The sequence below is a fragment of the Hypanus sabinus genome, chromosome 13, assembly GCF_030144855.1.
Source record: "Hypanus sabinus isolate sHypSab1 chromosome 13, sHypSab1.hap1, whole genome shotgun sequence".
Taxonomy (NCBI): Eukaryota; Metazoa; Chordata; class Chondrichthyes; order Myliobatiformes; family Dasyatidae; genus Hypanus; species Hypanus sabinus.
The window spans coordinates 33,309,039-33,335,695 of NC_082718.1; the positions used below are offsets into that span (position 1 = coordinate 33,309,039).

Consider the following 26,657-nt stretch of genomic DNA (forward strand, 5'->3'; position numbering starts at 1 on the left):
GGCCGAGGGCTGGACACACCCCTTCATCCAAAGCCGGCAAGGCTTCGGTCTAGCTTTTAAATATCTCTGACAATGGAAGGTGTTTAGAAATTGCTTTGGATATTTGAAACAAGGTTCAAAGTAAATTTATTATCAAAGTACATATACCTCACCATATGCAACCCTCAGATTAATTTTCTTGCAGGTATACTCAACAAATCTGTGGAATAGTAACCATAACTGATTCAATGAAAGACTGGACATCCAGGGTGCAGAAGACAACAAACTTTGCAAATACAAAATGAAGAAGCAATACTAATAAATATATAAGCACTAAATATTAAGAGCATGAGATGAAGAGTCCTTGAAAGTAAGTCTGTAGGTTGTGGGAAAGTTTCAATAATGGGGCAAATGAAGTTGAATAAAGTTATCCCCTTTGGTTCAAGAGGGGTAATAACTGTTCCTGTGTCCCTGGTGGTTTGAGTCCTGAAGCTTCTGTGCCTTCGTCATGATGGAAGCAGTGAGAAGAGAGCATGACCTGGGTGGTGGGGTACCTGATGATGGATACTGCTTTCCTGTGATAATGCTTCCTGTAGATGTAATCAATGGTTGGGGGGCTTTATCCATGATGGACTGGGATGTATCCACTGCTTTTTCTATTATTATAGAAAGAAAATCAATTCATTAAAGTATTTTAAGAAGCCAAGACATAATTACCAACATTATATTTAAAAAAAAACAAATGCACACACCTCAACTATAGGGTGAGAAATCCATTCTTAGGAGATTTGGATAATTAGACTCCACTGCTTAACTCTTTGTGGAGTCTGCTGAGGAAGTGGAGTGTTTGTCATTCTGCAGTCTCTGGATGTACGACAGTGTGCTGCCAGAGTCTTGGGTCCTGGGCAAGGTTTAATCAACATAGATTGTGTTTTGGACTCTGTAGTTCATGTTATGATGCATTTCTGGTTACTCTGTTTTTAATCGCTATTCTGTGCCATTTTTGATTGGGGTAGGCTGGCTCTGCGGCCTGCAGTCAATGAATGACACAGCATTAAATTGAACTGAACTAAACTGAACACTCCTGGACTGCTTCAATGACTCTGTGGTTTGATGTTTTATATTTTGTGTTTTTGGCTCCTATTTGCCCTTGCGTAATCTGTGCTTTTGTTGCATGTTCAGTGTTTGATGTTTTCTTTGAACGAGTTCCAAGGAGTTTCATTGATTTATGGCTGTCTGCAGGAAGATAAATTTTAGGGTTGGATAATGCATGCACACCATGAAACCATATCAGGGATTTAACAGCCAGTGCTTGAGTGCAGGAGGATCCCGACAGAACCACTGGCCACTGCCAGCTTGACTTGATAAGATTTAAGATGCTCAGCAATTTCAACTCAGCAAACTCCATTTGCTGCTTGATGCTTGGTCAGGGATTCCCATGAGTCAGCGAGGATGTTAGCTTTGTAAGGAGAATTTGAGAAAGCTGTCAAAGCACATTTCCTGTCCTTGTGTGAACCAAATGCAGGGATACAGATTAGAGTGTTTGTTTCACGCTGTAGGTGATGCTACTGTGGTCTGCCCAGTGGAATTGAGTATGGTCAGGACCTCGAACTACAGACACTGACCAGGGGAAGGACACTGACATTGTTTCACTCATGTTGCAGATGTACTTGAACAATTCAGTGTCTCTCTCCAGTGCTTTGTGGCAAATGCTGTAGGTTTTTCCTTTCTCCCAAGCTAAACAAGGGACAGGGCAGATGCTTTACAGACCATGAACAAAAGGAGGTGTAAGGTACTCCTAGCCTGCAGGTCACCCTTGGGCAAGGTGTAGCTCTTGCTTAGACCCCTGATCAGGGTCACGTGAAGCCATGGGAGCATACCGGTCGTATGAGCAACAGGTGCATGTCACAAGTTTTGGTTATGTGACAACTGACGCCAGGCAGAAAGTCTCTGAAGGGTATTGATAAAGACACTACCCAGAAGAGGGCAATGGCAAACCACTTCTGTAGCAAAAAATTACCAAGAACAACCATGGTCATGGATAGAGACCATGATTGCCCATGTCATATGACACAGCACATGACGGTGATGGTGATCTTTGCTGAGCGTGGTTCCCAGGTACAGAAAGAAATTCACATTTTCTAGAGATTTCCTTGCTGTGCCTTTTATATTAGTTTTTATGTTTTGGAGTTTTGCCATGGATCTTAATGGTTAATGGGCTGTCAGTGTTATGCAACAGAACCATGCATGAAGACAACCTTAGTCTTCTGGATGCCTTATGTAATCCGTAATCAAGGTGCAGACTTTCTGAAGGTTAAACCATTCTGATGCTTCATATGTGCACCACTGACCAAGAACTGCAAGGTTCTACTTCCAACGGGGACTTGCATATTTACACCCGTTACATCACTGACATTTAGGGCAGTATTGTGTTTTAACATTAAACTAAGTCAAAGGAAGACACGGGAGTCCGGGAATGTGGGTCTAACTTTGAGTTTACTTTAAGCGAGGAGCGCACGTATCACGTTTTAACGCGATGACGCATGCAGTTCACGTATTTATACCTATAATCCATGATGTGACAGGGCCCAGGTCTCAGAGCGAGGAGAAACTGGTAGTTTGATGATTTAAATGCTGGGCCAGATGGATTACAAAGGCAGAAGCTGGGACCAGATGCGAGGGTTGGCCCGTTCTGCTCACTGCTCTGTGACATTTACTCTGCTCTTTGCTTCTCTACGCCTGAGGCTGTGGGCCTGTTCTGACTGCCCTGGGCTTTGTGTCTATGGACTCATTTTCATTCCGAATGCTGTTGCTCATTTTTTTATTGTAACATTACTGAAATGTTAATTACAAAACAGGCAGCTGTGAGGGTCCTCCATCTTGTGTTCAGGGCTTCTCCCTTCATGCCACTAGTTCCCTCTTGGTTTTCACTACTATCAGCCATGCAAGCCCCAGATGGAGACTGAGGAATATCGTTACACCCAGATATAGAAGGATTCTTCATTGCTGTTTCTGTAACAATTTTGTTTTTTACCAGTCAGGGTTGTTAGCCCTGAGCTGAACCTGCGTGGTAGATCACTCTTAGACTACCCTTTGACCTGTTTGGCATGCATAACCCTACCAAGAGCCCAGACTCCAGCCAACATAGTTCTCCAGGTCTTTGAGGCACACAAGCCTCCAAACCACGACAAGGTTGCAGTCTTCTTGGAGGTTCCAATGGGGGACAATGCTGGAATAATTCACCCCTCAATCTCCTCCTTCAGGCTGTGTCTCTATTTAAAAAAAACATTGAGGATACTCTGATGTGTATTAATGTAAACAAGCAATCATGAATTGAGTGTATCATTATCCTCTGTTGCACAATCATGGCAAAATGAACTGGCTGCGCTTCGAAAGCAGAGTTTTGCATTTTTGGTCTTTACTGTAAATTATTAATTTGGAACCATTACTTCAGAGATAAGCGGCTCCCCGCTTGTTCATATGGTTGATGTTCCCTTGCTTCGTGCCGCCTAGATCGCTGCAGTTGTCTGCAAGTTCTTGAAGTAGGTGTGCACTCAGTAGCCACTCTAAGAGATGCACCTGCGCACCTGCTCGCTAATGCGAATATCACAACAGCCAATCACGCGGCAGTGACTCAGTGCATAAGAGCTTGCAGACACGGTCAAGAGGTTCAGTTGTTCAGGCCCGACATCAGAATGGGGAAGAAATGTGACCCAAATGACTTTGACCATTGTTACACCAGACAGGGTGGTTTGAGTATCTCAGAAACTGCTGATCTCTTGGGATATTTAGACACAATAGTCTCTAGAGTTTATAGAGAATGGTGTGGAAACACAAATAAAAAAACACATCCAGTGAATGGCAGTTCTGTAGGTGAAGACGCCCTGCTAATGAGAGAGGTCAGGGGAGAATGGTCAGACCGGTTCAAGCTGACAGGAAGCTGACAGTAACTCAAATAACCACACATTAAAACAGTGGTGTGAAGAAAGGTATCTCTGAATGCACAACATTTCAAACCTTGAACTGCACCAGAGGACCATGAACATGCACTCCGTGGCCTCAGGATGTACCTAATAAAGAGTGTACTTTACCACTAGATGACACCAAAGGCACAGAGTACCCTGAATTACTGGATATTGCTCTTTGCCTATGTACACCTCTAACACTTAACTTAAGGCGGGTGACCTTGACATCTGGTTTGACCTGCAGATAGTTGACCTTGTGCTGAGGAAAAAAGGGATATTTTATTTTCTGAGATGACAGTTTAATTAAAAAGAATGCCTTTCTTTCAGTTCTTGCTGATAACTTTACATTTATCAAAGTCTGCCTTTCTTTATGGGTATCTTTTTTTACAGCAGTGCTTTCTATAATTACATTTTGGATTGAAATTTTATTCTTTCACATATCTATGAGAATACAAACACCTGAGAATTCAAGATTATTATTGATTTCCTCGTAAACAGATAAGAGAAACATTATTGTGTTACTCTTCAGATCTTTGGCTAGTTTTACTCTAATGAGTAGGGAAACTAGTTTCTCCTCTGAAACATTGATAATCCTGATTATTTATAGCTGAACAGCAAACAAATAATTCAAATAGCATGTGAAATATTTAGAAACATTCGTTCATGAATAGAGCTTTCAGGCCTTCAAACTTGCTTTAAAAGAAATCGAGCTGCTCAATATTATAAACACAAGAGATTCTGCAGATGCTGGAAACCTAGAGCAACAAACACAGAATGCAGGAGGAGCTCAGCAGGCTGGGCAGCAAGAATGGAAAAGAGTGACCATTTGACACTCCCGGGTCCTGATGAAATCGGCCCGAAACGTCACCAGTTTATTCTTTTCCACAGATGCTGCCTGACCCACTGAGCTCCTCCTGCATTTTGTGTGTGTTGCTCAGTATTTTAACACTTTCTTACATCTAATGTCCCAGCACTTAACATCCTTGTCAAAAAACAATCCTGTTTGAAACATTTCAATTGCCCTAGCATCAAGTGTGATTTGATGCAGTGATTTTCCACTTTGCTGAAAATCTGCAGTGTAAGGATTGAACGGGCTAGCCTCCAATCACAACAACCTTTTGCCTGTATAGTGGAAACACGAGGAAATCTGCAGATGCTGGAAATTCAAACAACAACACACACAAAATGCTGGTGGAACACAGCAGGCCAGGCAGCATCGATCGGGAGAAGCGCTGTCGACGTTTCGGGCCGAGACCCTTCGTCAGGACTAACCCTGTATAGCGGATCTCACTTTGTGAACCTCATGCCTGGATGCCCATGAAAATCTATGTGTCGCTCCATCAGCTGGTCACATAATTGGGTCAGAAAGCCCTGATAACATGCTGCATGTCTAAATAAAATCAAAAATATAAAAATCACTGTAAGGAAAAGTTGGTGACAGTGAGATTTGCACAAGGTGGTTTTCCTCCTAGATACAATGTGTTGATATGTGAAGGACCCTGGACCGAAACAGAAACATCCAAAATGGCGGACGGTATGCCTGACTGGTACTTCAGGGGTTTCCGTCTCGGTGTGTGCAACCCCCAGTTGACATTATCTGCTCCAGCAGAAGTAGACAGTTACAGCTTCTGCGAGGGCCCTTTGGTGTTACTTAATAGAGATCTCTCCGAGCAGACCCAGCCTGTAGCGTCCTGTGCTGCAAGCACACTCGTGGTTCCCTAGCACACTTGTCCCACCATCCCACCACGTTTGTCAGTGCGCGTCTTGAAGGTGGTAATACCTGCACAGACACAGACCACAAGCCTGACTGTTGACTTACCAAGGCAGCAGGAGACTTCACATTCAAGAAATTCAACATCTAGAATTTAAAATAAAGCTCATTTCAGAGGCAGTAAGCATAAAATTATTCTGCTGTTGAAGAAACCTTGTGGTTCTGGCAATATACGGCACCATTTTGTGGGCAGTTCAAAAACCTACTTGATATACTTCTTCTGAACTGCTAACATTGCAATCTGCAGCCTGTGATTTCTCTTTGGGAAATGTACTTTTGAACCACCTAACTGATTCAAAAGCCTATGGACTAATTCTCAAGGACTCTACAACTCATTTGCTCAGTACTATTTATTTAATTTCTTAAATTATTTGCAGTTTGACTTATTTTGTGCATTGGTTGTTTGTCAGTCTTTGTGTGTAGTTTTTCATTGATTCTTTTGTATTTCTTTTTGCTACTGTGAATGCCTGCAGGAAAAGTGAATCTCAAGGTGTGTATGGTGACGTATATGTTCTTTAATAATAAATTTATTTTGAACTTCAGTGAGGAAATCTGCCATGCTAACCTGGCCTCCAAGCCATGTCGTGATTACCACGTGACTCTGGATGGAAAAAATTATACTAACTACATTCCTGATATTCAGAAGGTGATGTTGTTTATGTCAGATGGGGGGAAATGTTATGCTTGGAAAGAATAATGATGTGGCAACAATTCTTCGACAAGAAATAAAGCATCTGCCTGAGCAACATTGCGTCAAACACAGAGAAGATCTGTGATTAGATGAAGCTTGGTAAAAAATATCAATTCTGCAGCATATAGAAACACTGCCACAAACAGCGTATACAATGTCCATTATGAAAGGAAAGCTAGAAGAAATAGATGATGTGACAGAATGGGATGTTGTGTCATTTGCACCACTAAGTGAGGTAAGATGGTTGTCAAGACATTTTGCTGTTACTGCTTTAATGAGAAATTGTGAAGTTTTGATCCAGTATTGGAAAAAACAAGTTAATGAATCTAACGATCCAATCAGCAGCTACTGGCTGAAGATTTGGACCAATCCAGAATATCAAGTCATAAAAACATAGAAAACATAGAAAACCTACGGCACAATACAGGCCGTTCAGCCCACAAAGTTGTGCCGAACATGTCCCTACCTTAGCAATTACTAGGCTTACCCATAGCCCTCTATTTTACTAAGATCCATGTACCTATGCAAAAGTCTCTTAAAAGACCCTATCGTATCCGCCTCCACCACCGTTGCCGGCAGCCCATTCCATGCACTCACCACTCTCTGCGTAAAAAAAACTTACCCCTGACATCTCCTCTGTACCTACTCCCCAGCACCTTAAACCTGTGTCCTCTTGTAACAGCCATTTCAGCTTTGGGAGAAAGCCTCTGACTATCCATACGATCAATGCCTCTCATCATCTTATACACCTCTATCAGGTCACCTGAGCGATGTCCTTAGCGATGTGTTTAGAAGATCTGGTATCTCTTTGTAAATTTCTTTAGAAAATCTGTTTGAGTACAACTGAAGCGCTGCATTATACAAAAGCAAAAATTAACAAGTTATGGTCACAGTACCTAGGCGATGCCCTTTATTGGAGTGACAAAGTGAAAGATCTGCTTGCATCTGCAAGTTCTGATGGCAATTCTATGCCTATCATTTGGTTCATTCAACGTGTGTGAAATCGCTTGGATAATAGATTTCCTGAAGAGTTAAGATAATGGCAAACTTTTGACCCTGTTGCTAATGCAGATGCAACCAATTTTGAATTTGGAAGAGAATGTTGTACAATCGGGGGAATACTCAGCTACTATCAGGACCTATGATGAAAATGCTGCCTCAAAAATATTGCAGCAATACTGATTTCAAATTGTCATTTCTGAGGAAGTTAAGACTGGTTCAATTATGATATTCACTGTGTTGAACCATGAGTTTAGAAATGAAGAATTTGAAGAACTGTCAATTCTTGTTGACATCATTGGAACATTTCAAGCTTCTAGTGTTGACTGTGATTGTGGATTCAGTCTTATGAATTCAATCAGGTATAAATCCAGAAACAGACCAGAAGTGGAGCATTTGGATGATCTAATGAGGATTAAGATGGATCTTTCATCTGGATGTGAAACTGATGTGGACAATGTTTCTTGACAATGATTTGTAATAAAAACAGATGAGGAAAAAGTTCACAAAATGCGAAAGATTTTCTTTGTACTCTATTTTATTATACCCTTCAATTACTAAACAAAATCAGAGGTACGTGATTTTTCAATTTTCATTCTAAATATTCATAGAATGCATATTTCAAAACAAAACATTTTAAGTGCTGCTCAGTTTTCAAGCCATGAATGATAGATAGATAAATAAATAAACAAATTCCTGCTCAGAACAAAGGTTGGTCCTTGCATCAGTAAGGTAAAGGGAATGTTCTGTTTATGATCCTACCCACTACAGCAAATGTAAGGCTCTTTGGATGAATCACAAAAGGAGAGAGTGAGTAATTTCAAGTTCCTTGGTGAGGACCTAAGCTGCCCCCAATATACTGATGCAGCTATAAAGAAAGCAAGACAATGGCTATATTTCATTTGGAGTTTGAGGAGGTTTGGTATGTCATCAAAAGTATTGGAAAATTTCTACAGTTTCTATCTTGGAGAGAATTCTAACTGGCTGCATCACTGTCTGATATGGTAGGGGAGAGGTCAACTGCAGAGGATTGAAGTGAGCTGCAGAGAGTTGTAAAATTAGTCAGCTCTGTCATGGGCACTAGCCTCTGTAGTATCCAAGGCATGTTCAGGAGTGGCACCTTAAAAAGGGCAGTGTCCATCATTAAGGTCACTCACCTCCCAGGACATACCCTGTTCTCATTGCTCCCAACAGGGAGGAGGTACAGGAGCCTGAAGGCACACACTCAGTGACTCAGGTCCAGCTTCTTCCCCTCTGCCATCTGATTTCTGAAAGGACAGTGAACCCATGGACACTACCCCACTACTTTGTAGTTTCTGTTTTTGTGCTACTTATTTAAGTTAATTATTTGATATGCATATACTATATATACAGTGTAATTCAAGTATTTTTTTGTCTGTATTATCATGTATTGCAATGCACTGCTGCTCCAAATTTAACAAATTTCACGACATATAGCAGTGATATTAAACCTGATTCTGATTTTACTTAGGATGGATCCATTCATTATTTAATCCAGACATTAATCAATTCCACAGCACAAAGACCAAATACTCTCCAAAATTGCTGTGTCTTGATATATCTTTCAATGTACTATATTACTGCCAAGCATCTCCTATTCTCTGATTGCTCATATGAATTTATAGTTCTCTTTCTCAAATGGTTTTAGATTAAATTATTATTCCATGTTCTGCATAACCCCTGTGTAAATTAATCTCTGGCTTTCTATGGAGTTACTCGATTAGAAAATGTGAGATATTTTTGGAACAAATTCCATCAGCAAAATTGGTTGTCTTTGCTCTCTGGCTTCAATATTTAGTGCTTGCATATTCCAAATAAAATCTTCTACCTCATGTCAGAAAAAACATTTCTATCCTTCCCGTGTAAACTTGTAAATGATTCGTATCAACACACACAAAATATGGAGACACCCAGCAGGTCAGGCAGCATCTGTGGAAATGAACAAACAGTCAACATTTTAGGCCAAGACCCTTCTTCAGGACTGGAAAGGAAGGGGAAAGTTGCCTGACTAAAATGGTGGGGGAGGGGAAGGAGGATAGCTCGAAGGTGATAGGTAAAGCCAGGTGGGCAGGAAAGGTAAAGGGCTGGAGAGGAAGGGATCTGATTGGAGAGGAGAGTGGACCAGAGGAGAAAGAGAAGAAGGGGTATTAGAGGGAGGTGATAGGCAAATGAGAAGAGGTATGAGGCCACAGTGGGGAAGAAGAAGATGGGGGGGAGGGAAATTTTTTTTATCAAAAGGAGAAATCGATATTCATGCCATCAGGTTGGAGGCTACCTAGATGGAATATAAGGTGTTACTCCTCTATCCTGAGTGTGGCCTCATCATGGAACAAGAGGAAGCCATGTACAGACACATCGGAACAGGAAGGGGAATGGGAATTAAGCCGTTTGGCCACTGGGAAGTTCTGCTTTTTGCCGAATGGAGCAGAGTTACTCAACGAACGAGCCCCCTAATTTACAACGAGTCTCACCGATGTAGAGAAGGCCACAGTGGGAGCACCGGACACAATAGACAACCCCAGCAGATTCGCAGGTGAAGTGTTGCCTCACCTGGAAGGGCAGTTTGGGGCTCTGAATGGAGGAGAGGGGGGAGGTGTAGAACTTTGGCGGCTTGTGGGGACAAGTGCCAGGAGGGAGATTATTAGGCAGGGATGAATGGACAAGGGAATCATGGAAGAAATGATGATGATTCATAGATATATTTCCATAGGCTGCCCTCGTGGGCTTCCTCCACCTGAGAGGTCAATTTGTTCCATATCCCATCTAAACAGCAATAGAATCTTCAAGCCTGCTATGCATTAAACTTTATATAGTATTTCTCTCTATCCTACAGACTAACATTATAGAGTCATACAGAGTTCTTTGACCACCATTTCATGCATTCCTCTCTAGAGAAGCCTTCGTCAGTCAGGGCCGACCATGGATGTTGCGTCCTGGGCACACACACGCCTGGGCAGTACAATATGGGGAGCAAGCTGTTGTCCACGTAGCAAACTTCCCCTCTCCACAGGGCGAAAGAACATAGAACATAGAAATCTACAGCATATTACAGGCCCTTTGGCCCACAATGTTGTGCCAACCATGTACCCTACTCTAGAAACTGCCTGGAATTACCCTACTGCATAGCCCTCTATTTTTCTAGGCTCCGTGTACCTAGCTAAGAGTCACTTAGAAGAACCTATTGTATCCGCCTCTACCGCTGTTGCTGGCAGTGCATTCCACAAACCTGCTACTCCTTGGTGAATCCAAAGAAACTGCAGACACTGATGCAGTTTGGCACCAGCAGCATTGCAGGAGTTGCCAGTCAGCATTGAACTCAATGAAGGACGGCCTCAGGGAGTCCAGCTCGGGATTTATCCCTTGGAGTTTACTCCTGAAGCTCTCCCCATGAGCAGGTATAGCTGCAAGGCAGCAAAAGTTTATGATCAGAATTTTCCTTCTCCTAGATTAGCTGATGAGACCCATCCGCCCAAAGAGACCGGTTTTAAGGTGCTAGTGGCCCACCTTTGCACCTTCTCTTTTCAGTAGAAACAGCTCTGTCAGGCTGAGTAGCTAAGCCACATGTTAAGGCCAGGAGCTGGATTTGGCTGTCAGAAGCTATCTGAGGCATATGCCTTAGGGAGCATTTGGTAGGCAGTGGGAGCTGATCCCCATTACCACCACCAGATATAACAAGCAAATTATCCACACTAATCCTATTTATCTGCATAGTTTCTGCTTCATCCTGATCCGTCCATTCTGGCTCCACATTCACCCTATATAATCCACTTGCCATTTCCCTTTCCGATCAGTTTGAACTCTACCCTTGAACTCCCAAAGGTCCACGTGAGCTTCACCCTCCCATCTCCAATTCAGAGTTTACTTTTTTTTTTCACGATAACAATGACATTACTATGGTGCAAACTCATATTGACGTACTTTCACAAACATGTACCTCATCTGCCAGTGTCATAATTTGGCCTATCGGCAACCCTGTCTGGACTTGACAAATGAATGACTGATGGACTGATACAAATCAGCAACAGATTGACTGACATAGCAGAGACGTGGACAATGCTAATGTACTTCGTACTTTGTGTTCATTTTCTGTGTAAGATGATTCCGTTATTGAGCTGGTTGCAAGTCATTATGGAATAAAAGGGAAAACACTGAAGAGTAAAACAGCTGCTTACATGACTATGGACATAACTGACTGATGCTTTTAAAGGAACAACAGAGTGAATCACATACAGGAATATAGACCAATGCACTGTGATGGGGAGAACTCGATAAATGCATTCCTTTTACACACACACACACACACACACACACACACACACACACACACACACACACACACACACACACACACACACACAGTGTTTTGCCGTTCTTCTGAGAGTGTGCACTTCACTTCGATGTCTTCCCCCGGTATATTCACATAATGGACCCTAGCCCAAGCTGATGCGCTCGGGTTGGTTTTATGGTGGCTTTCCCGCCATACACATTGGAATATTCCATTTCCCTAGTAACGGAGATGTGTAAATGGGTATATATTGTTTGTATACTGCACTTCTGGTCGATATTTCTGTTCATTTTGCAATATGATTGTAACTACATTGTGGGGTGCATCATATGCTGATTCATGTGTGCCCTTGGGTTAACTTTGTTAATAATTAAAGATGATATGTCCTGGTACCTAATAAACAAGGCTCATTGCCCTCAGTGTGGGGGTGGGATAGGGGGCTGCCAGGAGTTCACACTGAACAAGAATAAGAACAGTATTTCTGGTAGGTATCTTTTTGTAAATACTGGCAGTTTTCATTATTTTCACTAATTTTTACAGGTTTGATTTTTGACATACCTATAAGCACCCTTGCAGTACAGTGCTAAGCTACTTCAGCCAGTTTTCCTTTGGTTATAACGCACTTATCTGACTAGTGGTGGGATGGCCAGTCATGCTCGGGGGAGAGTGGGATTGGGGTCCCAAGCCAGGAAACCTCCCTGAGGCTAAAAATTAAGCATGTGCCTGGGAAACAGTGGAGATCTCAGAGGAGGAAGATCTTCAGCCCAGAGCCAAACTCAGGCCAGGAGAAGAAGGGCCTTCAAGCGGCACCACCTCTGGACCTGCCCTGGAAAATCTGTACAAAGACTTTTTGTCTACCCAGTAGAGGAGAGATGAAAGGAACTCCAAAGCCTGCGGAAGGGTCTCAGAATACCTTCTTATCAACATGGTGACGATATTAGGAACTATTTTCTCAGGGTTGGCCCGGATACGGCAATGGCCAGAGGAGGAGTGGGTCTGTTAGATGGTGCCACTACTGAGGTAAAGTTCTTGAAGCCTGCTCTGCATTGGATGAAGAGAGGTCCAACAACTATCCTGACTTGAAGGAGGCGCTGCTGGCTAAATTTGGTATCAGAAACCTATGGCTAATGCTTCTGATCTTGTACTACCACCAGGGGAGTCATCCACTGAGTCACCTGAGGGGTCTCTGCCATCAATGGATTTGACCAGAGCAGAAGTCCAAGGAGGAGATTAGTGAGGCCATTGTTCCAGAGCAGTTGCTGCAGGTTCTTACTCCAGACACCCTAACATGGGTCTGAGAGCATGAGCCAGTGGATGGATTCGCCGTGGCCTGACTTGCCCTGGAGTACCTCAATGCCCGCAAGGGGGCGCCGTTCTAGCCCTCATTCTGAAGCAATACAGACCCTAATGCTCCAAGGGACTCTTGGGTTACTGTGCAATTGGGGAGTGGAAGAAACGAGGGCAAAGAGCATTTTGTAGCTTCTAAGATTTCTATTTGCTACCATTGTCAGCAGCTGGGCCATAAGTCCTCCGTCTGTCCTCTCAAGAAGCCCATGAGTGTTTTGTACCAAGAGAGGGAGAATGTCACGATGGTGATATCGACTGTAGTGATTGTGAGTATGGTAATAGAAAGCAAGTGGACTGTGAGGAGAAAGGGCCTCTGTTTATAATGGCCGAAACTGGTGGAAAACCTGTTACCAAAGCGTTTTTAGATTCTGCTAGCTCACTGTCATTAATTAAAAAAAAATCAAACCATGCCTTTGGTGTTGACTACAGTCACCAAATGGCTGTTCAATGTGTTCATGGTGACTGGAAGTCTGTGCCACTGGAAGAACTCACTATCGAGCAGTACAACCATAAATACTTGGTGAAAGTGAGGGTGCTGGAGTAACCACCAGTTGACATGATTCTGGGGGAGAGACTTGCCTGTGTTATTGTACATGAGCTACTGAGGAAGTTAACTAGCATAGAAACATAGAAACATAGAAATTAGGTGCAGGAGTAGGCCATTCAGCCCTTCGAGCCTGCACCGCCATTCAGTACGATCATGGCTGATCATCCAACTCAGAACCCTGTACCTGCTTTCTCTCCATACCCCCTGATCCCTTTAGCCAGAAGGGCTATGTCTAACTTCCTCTTAAATATAGCCAATGAACCGGCCTCAACTATTTCCTGTGGTGGAGAATTCCACAGATTCACCACTCTCTGTGTGAAGAAGTTTTTCCTCATCTTGGTCCTAAAAGGCTTCCCCTTTATCCTTAAACTGTGACCCTTCGTTCTGGACTTCCCCAACATTGAAAACAATCTTCCTGCATCTAGCCTGTCCAATTCCTTTAGAATTTTATACGTTTCAATAAGATCCCCCCTCAATCTTCTAAATTCCAGTGAATATAAGCCTAGTCAATCCAGTCTTTCTTAATATAAAAGTCCTGCCATCCCAGGAATCAATCTGGTGAACCTTCTCTGTACTCCCTCTATGGCAAGAATGTCTTTCCTCGGATTAGGGGACCAAAATTGCACACAATATTCTAGGTGCGGTCTCACCAAGGCCTTGTACAACTGCAGAAGAACCTCCCGGCTCCTGTACTCAAATCCTTTTGCTATGAATGTCAACATATCATTTGCCTTTTTCACCGCCTGCTGTACCTGCATACCCACCTTCAATGACTGGTGTACAATGACACCCAGGTCTCGTTGCACCTCCCCTTTTCCTAATTGGCCACAGTTCAGATAATAATCTGTTTTCTTGTTCTTGCAACCAAAGTGGATAACCTCACATTTATCCACATTAAATTGCATCTGCCATGAATTTGCCCACTCACCTAACCTATCCAAGTCACCCTGCATCCTCTTAGCATCCTCCTCACAGCTAACACCGCTGCCCAGCTTCGTGTCATCCGCAAACTTGGAGATGCTGCATTTAATTCCCTCGTCTAAATCATTAATATATATTGTAAACAACTGGGGTCCCAGTACTGAGCCATGCGGTACCCCACTAGTCACTGCCTGCCATTCTGAAAAGGTCCTGTTTACTCCCACTCTTTGCTTCCTGTCTGCCAACCAATTCTCTATCCATATCAATACCATACCCCCAATACCGTGTGCTTTAAGTTTGCACACTAATCTCCTGTGTGGGACCTTGTCAAAAGCCTTTTGAAAATCTAAATATACCACATCCACAGGCTCTCCCCTATCCACTCTACTAGTGACATCTTCAAAAAACTCTATAAGATTCGTCAGACATGATTTTCCTTTCACAAATCCATGCTGACTTTGTCCGATGATTTCAGCTCTTTCCAAATGTGCTGTTATTACATCTTTGATAACCGACTCTGGCATTTTCCCCACCACCGATGTCAGACTAACCGGTCTATAATTCACTGGTTTCTCTCTCCTTCCTTTTTTAAAAAGTGGGCCAATAACATCCATCTGTAACTCCAAAGGTAGATAGTGCTGTTTCTTTTTTGTCATGATTCATACTAAATCCAAAGCAATGGATGGATTACAGTCCCTGCCTGGCTTGGATGCTAGTCTGTGTGAGGGAGGAACCAAAAGGCCTAGAAAGTCATGCCAGCAACAGTGCCTTGAGAGATATGCTGGATCTCCAACCTCTGAAGATGACTCAGTAGGGGTCATGGAGGACTGGAAGGGGCCTGGGAAGGTTAACCTCTCCCACCTCGATGGCCGCCAATCAGTGGAGTCCAAGGATGGCAAAGGTCTCTGCTGGAGCTAAGTCATTCCATCAGGAACAGACCTGACCAGGGTTCAGTAAGCCAACACTGCTACAGAGTGCCAGAGCAACTAGTTGGGGCCCTGTAGGTTGGGATTTGGACCATGCTGGAGCTGGGAGTCATCGAGCCTTCAAATAAGGAGTAGAGCAGTCCTAAAATTATCATCTCTGAGAAGGATAGCACCCTGAGGGTATGTATTGATTTCCGTAAGTTGAGTGCATTTCTATTTTTGATGCTTATCCTATACCCCACATTGATAACCCAGGGGAAAGAATGGGATAGGCAAAGTACACTACACTGGACCTTCGCAAAGGCTATTGGCAAGTTCTCCTGGAGGACCAGTCAAAACCCCTGACTGTGTTCCGCACACCCTTGGGTCCTGGAGCAGGAGTGTCATTGGCTGAACACTTTCCCTTGCCCTGTTGATTTTATCCATTCCTGCCAGAGGTTTGTTGCAGGCGAGGAGCTGCATTGTGACAGGAAACATTGAGAGAAGTGTTAGGGCAATGATAATGGTCTGCATTGAAACTGGATTCATTGTGAGCTTGTTAGTTATAATCGTGGCTTGCAAAACTTTTTGTAGCAGATACAGAATGGAGTCAAATCTCTGAGGGCACAATATCTGCCTGGTATGTCCATGACCCTATCAGAGAATGGATCGTAATGTGTGACACCTGATTGGTCAGTGTCTTGGGCTTAAAAATTGTTCATTCACTTCTGACAGGTGCTGTAATGAGAGTGTTTTATCTTTCTGCTCAAAAAATATGAACCATTATCTGCATTGGAACTTTAGAGCTATTTTACACCACTTCAAATACATGCTGTAAATATTATTTATTACATTCATAATGTCAATCATCATTACTGAAATGTTTCCCACAGGAGTCATGTTGTAAATAGAACTGGTGTCAAGAAATCAAATTTTAAGTGCTCGTCTCATAGGAAATTACACGGTGTCCAGCTCTTTGGTGTATACGATCATAAGATCATAAGAACATAAGACATAGGAGAAGAATTAGACCATACGGCCCATCGAGTATGCACCATCATTCCATCATGGCTGATTTATTATCCCTCTCAATCCCATTCTCCTGTCTTCTCCCTGTAACGTTTGACGCTCGGATTAATCAAGAACCTATCAACCTCCGCTTTAAGTATACTCAATGACTTGGCCTCCGCAGGCATCTGTGGCAATGAATTCCACTGATTAACTACCCTCCAGCTAAAGAAATTCCTCCTCATCTCTGTTCTGAGTGGATGTCCCTCTATTCTGAGGCTGTGCTTTCTGGTCCTAGACTCCCCCAATATTGGAAACATCTTCTTCACGTCCATTCTGTTTAAGCCTTTCATGAAGGTTTAGATAGGCTGGGAATCTTTTCTCTTGTAAATTATAGAGATTGTAATAATTCTGAGAGGGTGTGTAAAGAAAATATTGTTCCTCTAGAGTGGACGATCAAAGCTGAGGGTCACAAATATAAGACATTGTTAAAACCAATTAAAATTGAGGAGGATATATTTTCCCCAGAGATTGGTTAGAATCTAGAACATGCCACTAGTCCACAGTAGTTTAGGTAAGTTCATGGGAATCAATCCTGATGAAGGGTCTCGGCCTGAAACATGGACTACTCATTCATTTCCATTGATGCTGCCTGCTCTGTGAGTTCCTCTAGCACTTTGTGTGTGTTCCTCTGGATTTCTAGCATTTGCAGAATCCCTTGTGTTTAAGTACGTGGGAGGGGATGATACACAAGGTCTTGCTGGTGGGGTTAGCTGAAATAGGTTGAAGCTGGTGTGGAACACAGCACCAGCATATTAGATAGGCTTGATAGCCTGGTCATATGCTGGGAATGATGTGTAATTCTCTGCAATTAGCCCGTATCTTTATATTCTTTCCATAGCTCAAAAAGAGTAACCAGCCATTTACTATTAATAAGACCATAGGATAAAGATCTTTAATATTATTGGCTGGCTTACCTTCATGTTCCACCTCTTCCTATTTATGACTTTTTTAGTTGTCTTCTGTTGGTTTTTAAAAGCTTCCCAATCCTCTAACTTCCCACTATTTTGCTCTGCTATATATGGAAGAAATGTATTTATTCAAATGAATATGAGCAAATATTTAATTGTTCTGCTTGTAGTCAGATACATAATGATCCATCAATCCAACACTGACTAATTTTCCACTGGGAAATTAAAAACACACCTACCTACAAACAAGCCAATCAAACTGGTCAAAGTGACATTACATAAATCGATAAACGGTGTGTATTTCTATTAACTAGGATTTGGGGAAAAAAAGGAATAATTGCAATAATAATAGAGCAAGGAAAGTTATCAAAGCTTGCAGAGGGATTGGAAGCATTTGGCAAAATGTTCTAAAAAGTGGCAGATGGGATTTAATGCAGACAAGTGTTGCATTTTGGTAGAACAAACAGGATATCATAGAAACACAGAAAACCTACAGCCCAATACAGGCCCTTCGGCCCACAAAGTTGTGCCGAACATGTCCCTACCTCAGAAATGACTAGGCTTACCTATAGTTCTCTATTTTACTAAGCGCCGCGTACCTAGCTAAAAGCCTCCCCACTGTATCCGCCTCCACCACCGTTGCCGGCAGCCCATTCCACCTACTCATCATTCTCTGAGTAAAAAACTTAGCCCTGACATCTCCCCTGTACCTACTCCCCAGCACCTTAAACCTGTGTCCTCTTGTGGCAACTATTTCAGCCCTGAGAAAAAGCCTCTGACTATCCACATGATCAATGCCTCTCTTCACCTTATACACCTCTATCAGGTCACCTCTCATCCTCCTTCGCTCCGAGGAGAAAAGGCCTTGTACTAGTATCACTTGTACTATGAGCGGTAGGGCACCGAGGAGCGCAGTAGAATAGAGGGATCTGGGAATACAGATTCATAATTCCTTGAAAGTGGGGTCACAGGTAGATAGGGTCGTAATGAAAGCTTTTGGCACATTGGCCTTCAAAAATCAGAATACTGAATGCAGGAGGTGGAATGTCATGTTGCATGAAAGGTCTAATTTGGAGTATTGTATGCAGTTCTGGTCACCTACCTACAGGAAAGACATCAATAAGACTGAAAGAGTTCAGAGAAAATTTTTACAAGGATCTTGCCAGGACTTGAGGACATGAGTTATAGGGAAAGGTTGAATAGGTTAGGACTTTATTCCCTAGAGTGCAGAGGAATGAGGAGAAATTTGATAGAGGTATACAAAACTATGTAGGGTATAGACAGGATTAATGCAAGTAGGCTTTTTCCAGTAAGATTGGGTGAGACGAGAACAATGATACACTTTTGGACAGAAGTTTCCAGGTATGCTTGGGTAATGTCAGTCAACAGGTAGCTTTTTGGCCTTTGATTGGGGGAGTAGGCCTTGCTAAGACACAGAAGGCTGCTCCCATGTTACCAAAATGACCCTCCCTATCTTGGCTTCTGCTGCAGGGAGTGATGGCAGAGATATGCCCTTGATGATGGGTGGTGTGTGTAGGCCTATGATGGGCGGTTCTCGCTACTGATACAATTATTTTTAATCTTTTTTCTTTCCTGGTTTCCAGGATGAGCCTGACAACACAATACTTGCCACAGGTGCATGCCTCTGGTGACTGGACCTCATTGGCAATTTGGAATTTTGTGGCATATGCTCCCTGAGGTTCATGTTGCATGTTTTCCTGGATTCTAATTTGTCTTTTTTTGTTGTTTTTGAGCAGTTTGATCAGGGCAATCAACAGGGACCCGGGTGGTTTGGTGAAAAATGGCCCTGTGGTCTTCACTGGCTGGCAGCACTGAACTGAACTAAACTGAATACTAACAAGAGAAAATCTGCAGATGCTGGAAATCCAAGCAAACACACACAAAATGCTGGAGGAACTCAAAAGGCCAGGCAGCATCTGTTGAAAAGAATGCTTCTTGCTCCCTCCTCTCTCCATTCCCCTTTTGCCAACCCTGCCCCCTTCCCACTCTCAGTCCACAATAGAGACCCAGATCAGAATCAGGTTTATCATCACTCACATATGTCATTAATTTTTCTTGTGGCAGCAATACAGTGTGTAAAGGGGGTTTCTTCTTTTTTCTTTGTTACTGTGTATGTAATCAAAAGAGTCTTTGTTTTGTTAACTAGCAGGAATGCTTCTTTGTTGCGAGAGAGTGCTGGGAGAATTGTATTCCTTTGTAAACCAAATGGGGATTAATGTTCTTTCTTCTGAGTCTGTAAGCTTTTGTTGACGGGCTTTTGGGCAGATCGGTGCGAGGGGGTTGAGAGAGAGGACGCAATGCTGTAAGCTGGGCAAGGAACGGACCCCAAGCGGGGGTCCGAGGCCAGGAGGTACTCCGAGGAGGGGGGATGAAGCTAGATGTGCTTGGTTGACCACTCGGGGGGTCCTGAGCTGCGAGTCGAGGAGTTCGGAGGGGATCGAATGGTGGCCAGAAGACTTCAGTAATTGAGCTCCAATGGTTGTGCACGAAGTGGTTTGGACTTTGATAAGTTTGGCGCCTTTTCTTTATTTTTTTCTCTTCATATATACTGTATCGTTATTAATCACTTAGTTATAGTAATCTTTATAAATTGTACTCATTTAATCGCTTATGGTGTACTGTCTGTTTTTGGGCGAGGCGGGGACATCACACAGCATCCACACCAGCGGATTACCCAATTTGGCGGGGCCGAAGGCTGCTCCCCCTAGACAAGAACGAGCTGAGCGAGCCTGAGGCGACCCAGGGGGTTACAAGTGCAATACATAAAATTACTATAATACTGTGTAAAAGTCTTAGGCACCCTAGGAAAATATTTGTGCCTGAGATTTTGCACTGTAGTGTACACAGTAAATGTTAGGGCATTAACAAATATTGATAAATATGGAGACCCAAAGTCCATTTTTCCCAGAGAGTGGTGAAAAGTTCAACAGGGTGGTGAAGAAGGCAAATGGCCTGCCTACCTTCTCAGGTCTGTAAAAGAATATGTGTTGGGATGTTATGTTGTAAATTTACACCAATGGGTTTGGTTGCATTTAGAATGTGGTGTGCATTTCTAGTTAACATGGTCAAGGAAGTGTGTGATTACACTGGAGAGAGTGAAGATGAGATTCACCAGGATGTGGCCTGGATTGATGGACTTTAGTTACAGGGTAAGAGTGCATAGGTTGGCTTTGTTTTTCCTGGAGCAAAGGAGGTAGTGTGGTGATCTGATGGAAGTCTATGAGAGTTATGGATAGGGTTGACAGTCAAACTCTTTTCCTCTTTAGAATTGTATCAAAGACAAGAAAACATGTGTTTAAGGTGCGGTTTAGAGATTTGAGAGGAGTCTGGTTTTCTTTTGGGTGGAGGGATGGATGTACATCTCTATCAAAGGAGGTGTAAGACACTCCTTCACTAGCCTGCAGGTCACCCTTGGGCAAGGTGTAGCCACCCCCCACACCCCAAGATCAGGGTCATGTGAAGCCATGGGAGCAGGTGTTCAATGGTCATATGAGCAGTTGGTGTATATCACAAGTCCTGGTTATGAAACCACTGATGCCAGGTAGATAATCTCTAAAGAGTATTGATAATAGTTGGGGGTCACCCCTCTTATAAAGACACTGACCAGAAGAAGGCAATGGCAAACCATTTCTGTAGACATTTTGCCAACAACAGTAATGTTCATGGAAAGACCATGGTTGCTACGTCATATGGCATGGCACATTATGATGATGATGCATGTTTTTTTCCCCACAGAAAATGATTGATATCTGAAAGAGCCACCAGGGGAGATGAAAGAAGCATTTATAATTAAAGTTCAAGAAGTTTAAAGTTCAAAGTAAAATTTACCATCAGAGTTCATACATGTTGCCACATTCAACCCTGAGATTATTTCTCCTGCAGGCATACTCAACAAACCTATAGAATGGTAATTGTAAACAGGATCAATGAAAGAGCAAGAGCATAGAAGACAACAAACTGTGAAAATACGGCTATAAATAAATAGCAACAAATAACAAGAGCGTGAAATAATAAGATACAGAGTCGTTAAAGTGAGATCATTGGTTCATCTCAATCGATGAGTGTAATTTTCCTCTTTTGTTCAAGTACCTGCTGGTTGAGTGGTAGTAATTGCTCTTGAATCTGGTGGTGTGAATCCTGAGGCTTTTGTAACTTCTGCCTGATGGCAGTGAAGAGGAAAGAGCATGGTCTGGGTGGTGAGGATCTTTGATGATGGATGCCGCTTTCCTACAACAGTGATTCGTGTAGATGTGCTCAGTGGTTGGGAGGGCTTTACCCATGAAATACTGGGCCAAAACCATTACCTTTTGTAGGGATTTCCATTCAAAGTTATTGGTGTTCCCATACCAGGCCATAATGCAGCCAATCAATACACACTCCGCTTATATCTATAGAACTTAGTCAATGTTTTAGATGTCATGTTGAATCTCCATAGACAGATAAGGAAGTAGAGGTGCTGCCATGCTTTCTTTACAAATACATTTATATGATGGGTCCAGGGTAGGTCCTCTGTGATTTGAAGGTACTAACTCTCTTCATCTCTGATCCTCCAATGATTACTGGCTCATGGACCTCTGGTTTCCTCCTCCTGAAGTCTACAATCAGTTCCTTTGTCTTGCTGACATTGAGTAAGAGGCTGTTGTTGTGACATCACTCAGCTGAATTTTTATTCTCCCTCCGTTGATACGGCCCACAACAGTGGTTCCGTCAGCAAACTTGTATATGGTGTTGGGGCTTTACTTAGCCACATAGTCATAGGTGTAAAGCAAGTAGAGCAGGGGGCTAAACACACAGCACTGTGGTGCACCTGTGCTGATGGAGATTGTGGAAGAGATGTTTTTGCCAATTTGAACTGACTGGGGTGTGCATGTGAGGAAATCCAAGATCCAGTTGTACAAGCGGATACTTGAGGCCCAGGTCCTGGAGTTTACTGATTAGTTTTGAGGGGCTGATGTCATTAAATGCTGAACTGTAATCAATAAAAAGCATCCTGAAGTACAAACGTTTGTATATTTCTTTGCTGTCCAGATGTTCCAGGTTATGCCAATGAGATGGCATCTGCTGTGGACCTGTTGCTCTGGTCAGCAAACTAGAGCAGATCAAGTCCCCACTCAGACAGTTCCCTTACCAGCCCCTCAAAACCCTTCTTCACTATGGATGTAAGTGCCACTGGGTGGTAGTCATTGAGTCAGGATGCCATGCTTGTGTTGGGCACTGGCATGAATGAAGCCTGCTTGAAGCATTTGGGTACCATACATTGCCAAAACAAGAGGTTAAAGATCTCAATGAACACAATGGCCAGTTGGTCAACACAGGTCGTCAGTGCTTGGAGAGGTACTACATCTGGACTGGATGCTTTTCTTGGATTCATCCTCTTGATGGCAGCCCACACATCATCTTCAGATACTGAGGCCAACGGATCATTGGGAGATGTGGGGGTGAGTGATGGCTCTTCCCTGTTCTGGTGGTCAAAGCGAGCATAGGAGGCATTGAGCTCATCTGGAAGCAAAGCTCTACCGGTTATTTAAGAGGTATTTAGTGAGATTTGCCTCTCAAAGTCAACCCTACCTCCTCATCATGAGAGGTGGTGAAGGATAAGTCCCGCCAACAGGGCTCCAGTGAAGCTGTATAGACCTATCCCCTGTACAGTGGATGCAAAGGATTACAGAAACATTGATGAACTCCAACCACACCAAAGACTTTGGACGATGGAGAGGGGAGGTCATCGATGGCCTATGTTCCACTGGGAGTCAGAGGCCCAAGAAGAAGAAGAAGTTAGACATTTAAATAGGTAGGACATAGAAGAGTATGATCCTAATGCTGGTAAGTGAGCTAGAATTAAAATTAGGATTAGCGTATTGATTTTAATAGGTATCCCATTAATCATGTTGGTGAGATGCTGGCAGAAAGGTTAATTCATGTTGCCATGTTCATGATACTTATATAAAAATGGATTGCCTATGAAAGTGGCAGAAGGATCTCCAGGCATCCTTCATCCTTTCCACTTCCACCACAATATTGCCTCAAACTGATGATTGGCCTTCAAGGTCTGAGGAAAATTTTATGTTATCAGAGTCACTGGGGAAGGGTTTAGCGAGATATTTGGGAACACTATAGATGACCCAGCTCAAACTCATTTAAATATACTATATGCAGTATATAGACAAACTTTGCTATAGATTGTTGATAGCTTAGAATCAGAATCAGAATCATTTTCATTATCACCAGCACATGTTGTGAAATTTGTTATTTGGCGGTAGCAGTACATTGCAATAGAACTTGAATTACAGTAAATATAAATATGTTAAATAGTTAAATAAGTAGTGCAAAAATAGAAATAAAAACGTCGAGAGGTAGTGTTGATGGTTTCAATGTTCATTCAGAAATCGGATGGCAGAGGGGAAGAAACCGTCCCTGAATCACTGAGTGTGTGCCTTCACGTTTCTGTACCTCCTCCTTGATGGTAGCAATGAGAACAAGGGATGATCTGGGTGATGGGGGCTGCTCGGTGATGGTGCCACCATTTTGAAGCATCACTCCTTGGAGTGGTCCTGGACGCTGGGGAGGCTCGTGCCCGTAATGGAGCCGACTGAGTTCACAACTCTTGCAGCTTATTTTGATCCTGTGCAGTAGCTCACCCAGCCCCGCCCCCCCACCAAATACCAGATGGTGATGCAGCCGGTTAGAACGTATAATTCTCTCACTCCGTGTCTTTATGATCTCCCGGATAATTGGTTAACATATTACGAGATGAAGTTTTCAATTTCCTCTGGATAAAGGGTTTCAGTTTTATCATCTCACTACCTATCATTCACATACTTGACATAAGTACATTTTTACTGTTGAAGCAGTGTTAAACTGTCTACTCACAACAGATTATATTGAACTAAAACAGCCTCTGGGTGCACCTGCTCGATGAAGAGACAAAAATCTAGTGCGCTCTGCTGTAAGGAACAGCCATGACACTAGCATTAGATAATTAGAATAACAGGTTACCCATCCTTGTTTTTTTTTCTAATTGGCTTTGCAGTGACCTTAAGGCCAAAAAGTTGCAATTACGTTTTTCAGGAGACTGAACAGTGAAACCAAAATGCCAAACTGATACAGTTTAATTGGAGGAAATACAAGGTGAGTGCTTTCAATTACAAAACGTTTTTTAGATCATTGCTCTTTAATAGTATGTCTAATGAAATTACATTGCAGCAATTTTTGCAGGAGGGACATTTCACTAAAATCCCCTCAGGCAGAGTTTGGTTGCACTTTTCAATCTATTTCTTTTCCAAACAAAATCTTTATCAAACTATTTCATTGCTTTATAACTAGTTTTTCAAGAGTCTATATTCCTGGAGGTAAGATCTCGGTATATATATATATATAAAAGTTAAAACAGCAATCAAAATGCAAAAGTAAAACCTCGAAGATTCTGGACTAATCAAACAAATACAGAAAACAGGATTACAGTACGATGCAAAAGTCTTAGGCACATATATATAGCTCAGGTGCCTAATACTTCTGCATACTGCTATAGTTATTTATAGTGTGTATATAGTGTGTGTGTATGTGTGTATGTATATGTAGAGAGAGAGAGAGATCTTGTTCGTGCCCTAACACTTACTGTGTACAGTACAGTGCAGCAGAGAATCTTAGTACTGTGTAAAAATCTTAGGCACATACAGGATATATAGCTAGGGTGCCTAACACTTTTGCACAGTACCGTAGTAATTTTATGTATTGCTGCTGCAAAGGGAAGGGCCGCCTTACACCCCCTTAGGTAGAGATGCATCTTGTCCCTGCCATGCAGGTCACTTTCATAAGGCATGAAGTTTGTTATTTTGCGGCAACAGTACATTGCAGGCGTAACAAGTTACTACAAGTTCTAACAAAATACATTTAATAGTGTAAAAGAGTTCTTGAGTTCACTGTCAATTCAAAAATCTGATGATAGAGGAGCAGAAACTCTTCCTGAGCTGTTGAGTGTGAATCTTCGGGCTCCTGTGCCTCCATTTCAATGTGTTCTGTAGATGGTACATTCTGCAGCCACTGTGCACTTGTGGATAGAAAGTTTAGAACTTTTGATAAAGAGCCAACTAAGTAAATGCTTTGATCTGAATGATTCTGAGCTTCTGAGCTATAATCTATGCAAGTGTTGGGTATTCAATCATGCCTGTGGCTTGTGCCTTGGAGTTGGTGGAAAAGCTTTAGAATATTAGGGGTAAATCAATCTCCACAGCATACTTGGCTTCTGATTTGGTCTTGTGTCTGTGGTATTTATGTTCAATGGTTCGAATAGTTCCACTCATTATCAGAGAATGTACACGGTGTAAACCTTAAATACATTTGTACTTGTCTTCGCAGACATCCATGAGAACCAGAAGAACTCCGAAAGAATGAATGACAGAAAATCATTAGAGCCCCAAAGGCCCCTCTTCCCGGCACAGTCAGCAGTGAGCGTCAATGCAAAATCCTGCACCCCCGCTCCCGTTTCAGCAAAAAGTCTCAGCACCCACCAACCAACAAGCAACAGCAAAGCACCCAAACAGAGTCCATGACCTGCACTCAACGTAAAACTATTGTTCACCCGACAGTTCGACAAGCACAGGCTCTCTCTCCTTTATTAACAAGGGGCAGAGAGGTGTCACAACATTTCACTGTGAAAGGGGAGACTGACAGTCACTGTTATGGTGTTATGGCATCAGCAGCAGCGCAATCTGAACGCTCCATCTCTGGCGACGCCTCAGTCGACAACACTGGCCTGAAATTGGTCATCAACTGGGCTGCGCAGGCTCACACCCCGGAGGCGTCATCTTCCAAACTGTGCCTGGAAGATGTTGGGAAATGTTCAGCCGACGTGCTTCAGGAATGGGAACTCATCCGCTGTAAAATAAAAAAAAAGCAGTTTGAGTGCCGCTTGCAGATCAGGACCTCAATAGGACCCCACCCACCCTGAAACGGAAACAAAAGAGCCATTAAAGGGAGGAATTAAGCTGTTTTCCTCAGATGAGTGTAAAGAGGCAGCCACTTAGTGTCACCTTAACTCTGCAGAGAAAAGAGAACATAGAACAGCACAGTACAATACAGGCCCTTTAGCCAACTGGGAAAAAAAAACTTCTCAATGATTAATCTAACCCTTCCTTCCTACACAGCCCCAACCCTCCATTTTCCTTACATCCACGTTTCCATTTAAGAGTCTCTTAAATGTGATGTTCCTTCTAATTTTTTTTTACAG

The 26,657-nt window shown here is 42.8% G+C and overlaps 1 long non-coding RNA gene across 1 annotated transcript in view; it reads left to right on the forward strand.

The window, feature by feature from the left end:
• Window positions 1–26,439, forward strand: part of LOC132403475 (uncharacterized) — a 71,295-nt gene extending 44,856 nt beyond the window's left edge. Inside the window, exon 3 of the long non-coding RNA XR_009515266.1 lies at window positions 25,787–26,439. This is a non-coding gene — a long non-coding RNA (uncharacterized LOC132403475). The remainder of the gene's footprint in view (window positions 1–25,786) is intronic.
• The last annotated feature ends 218 nt before the right edge of the window (window positions 26,440–26,657 follow it).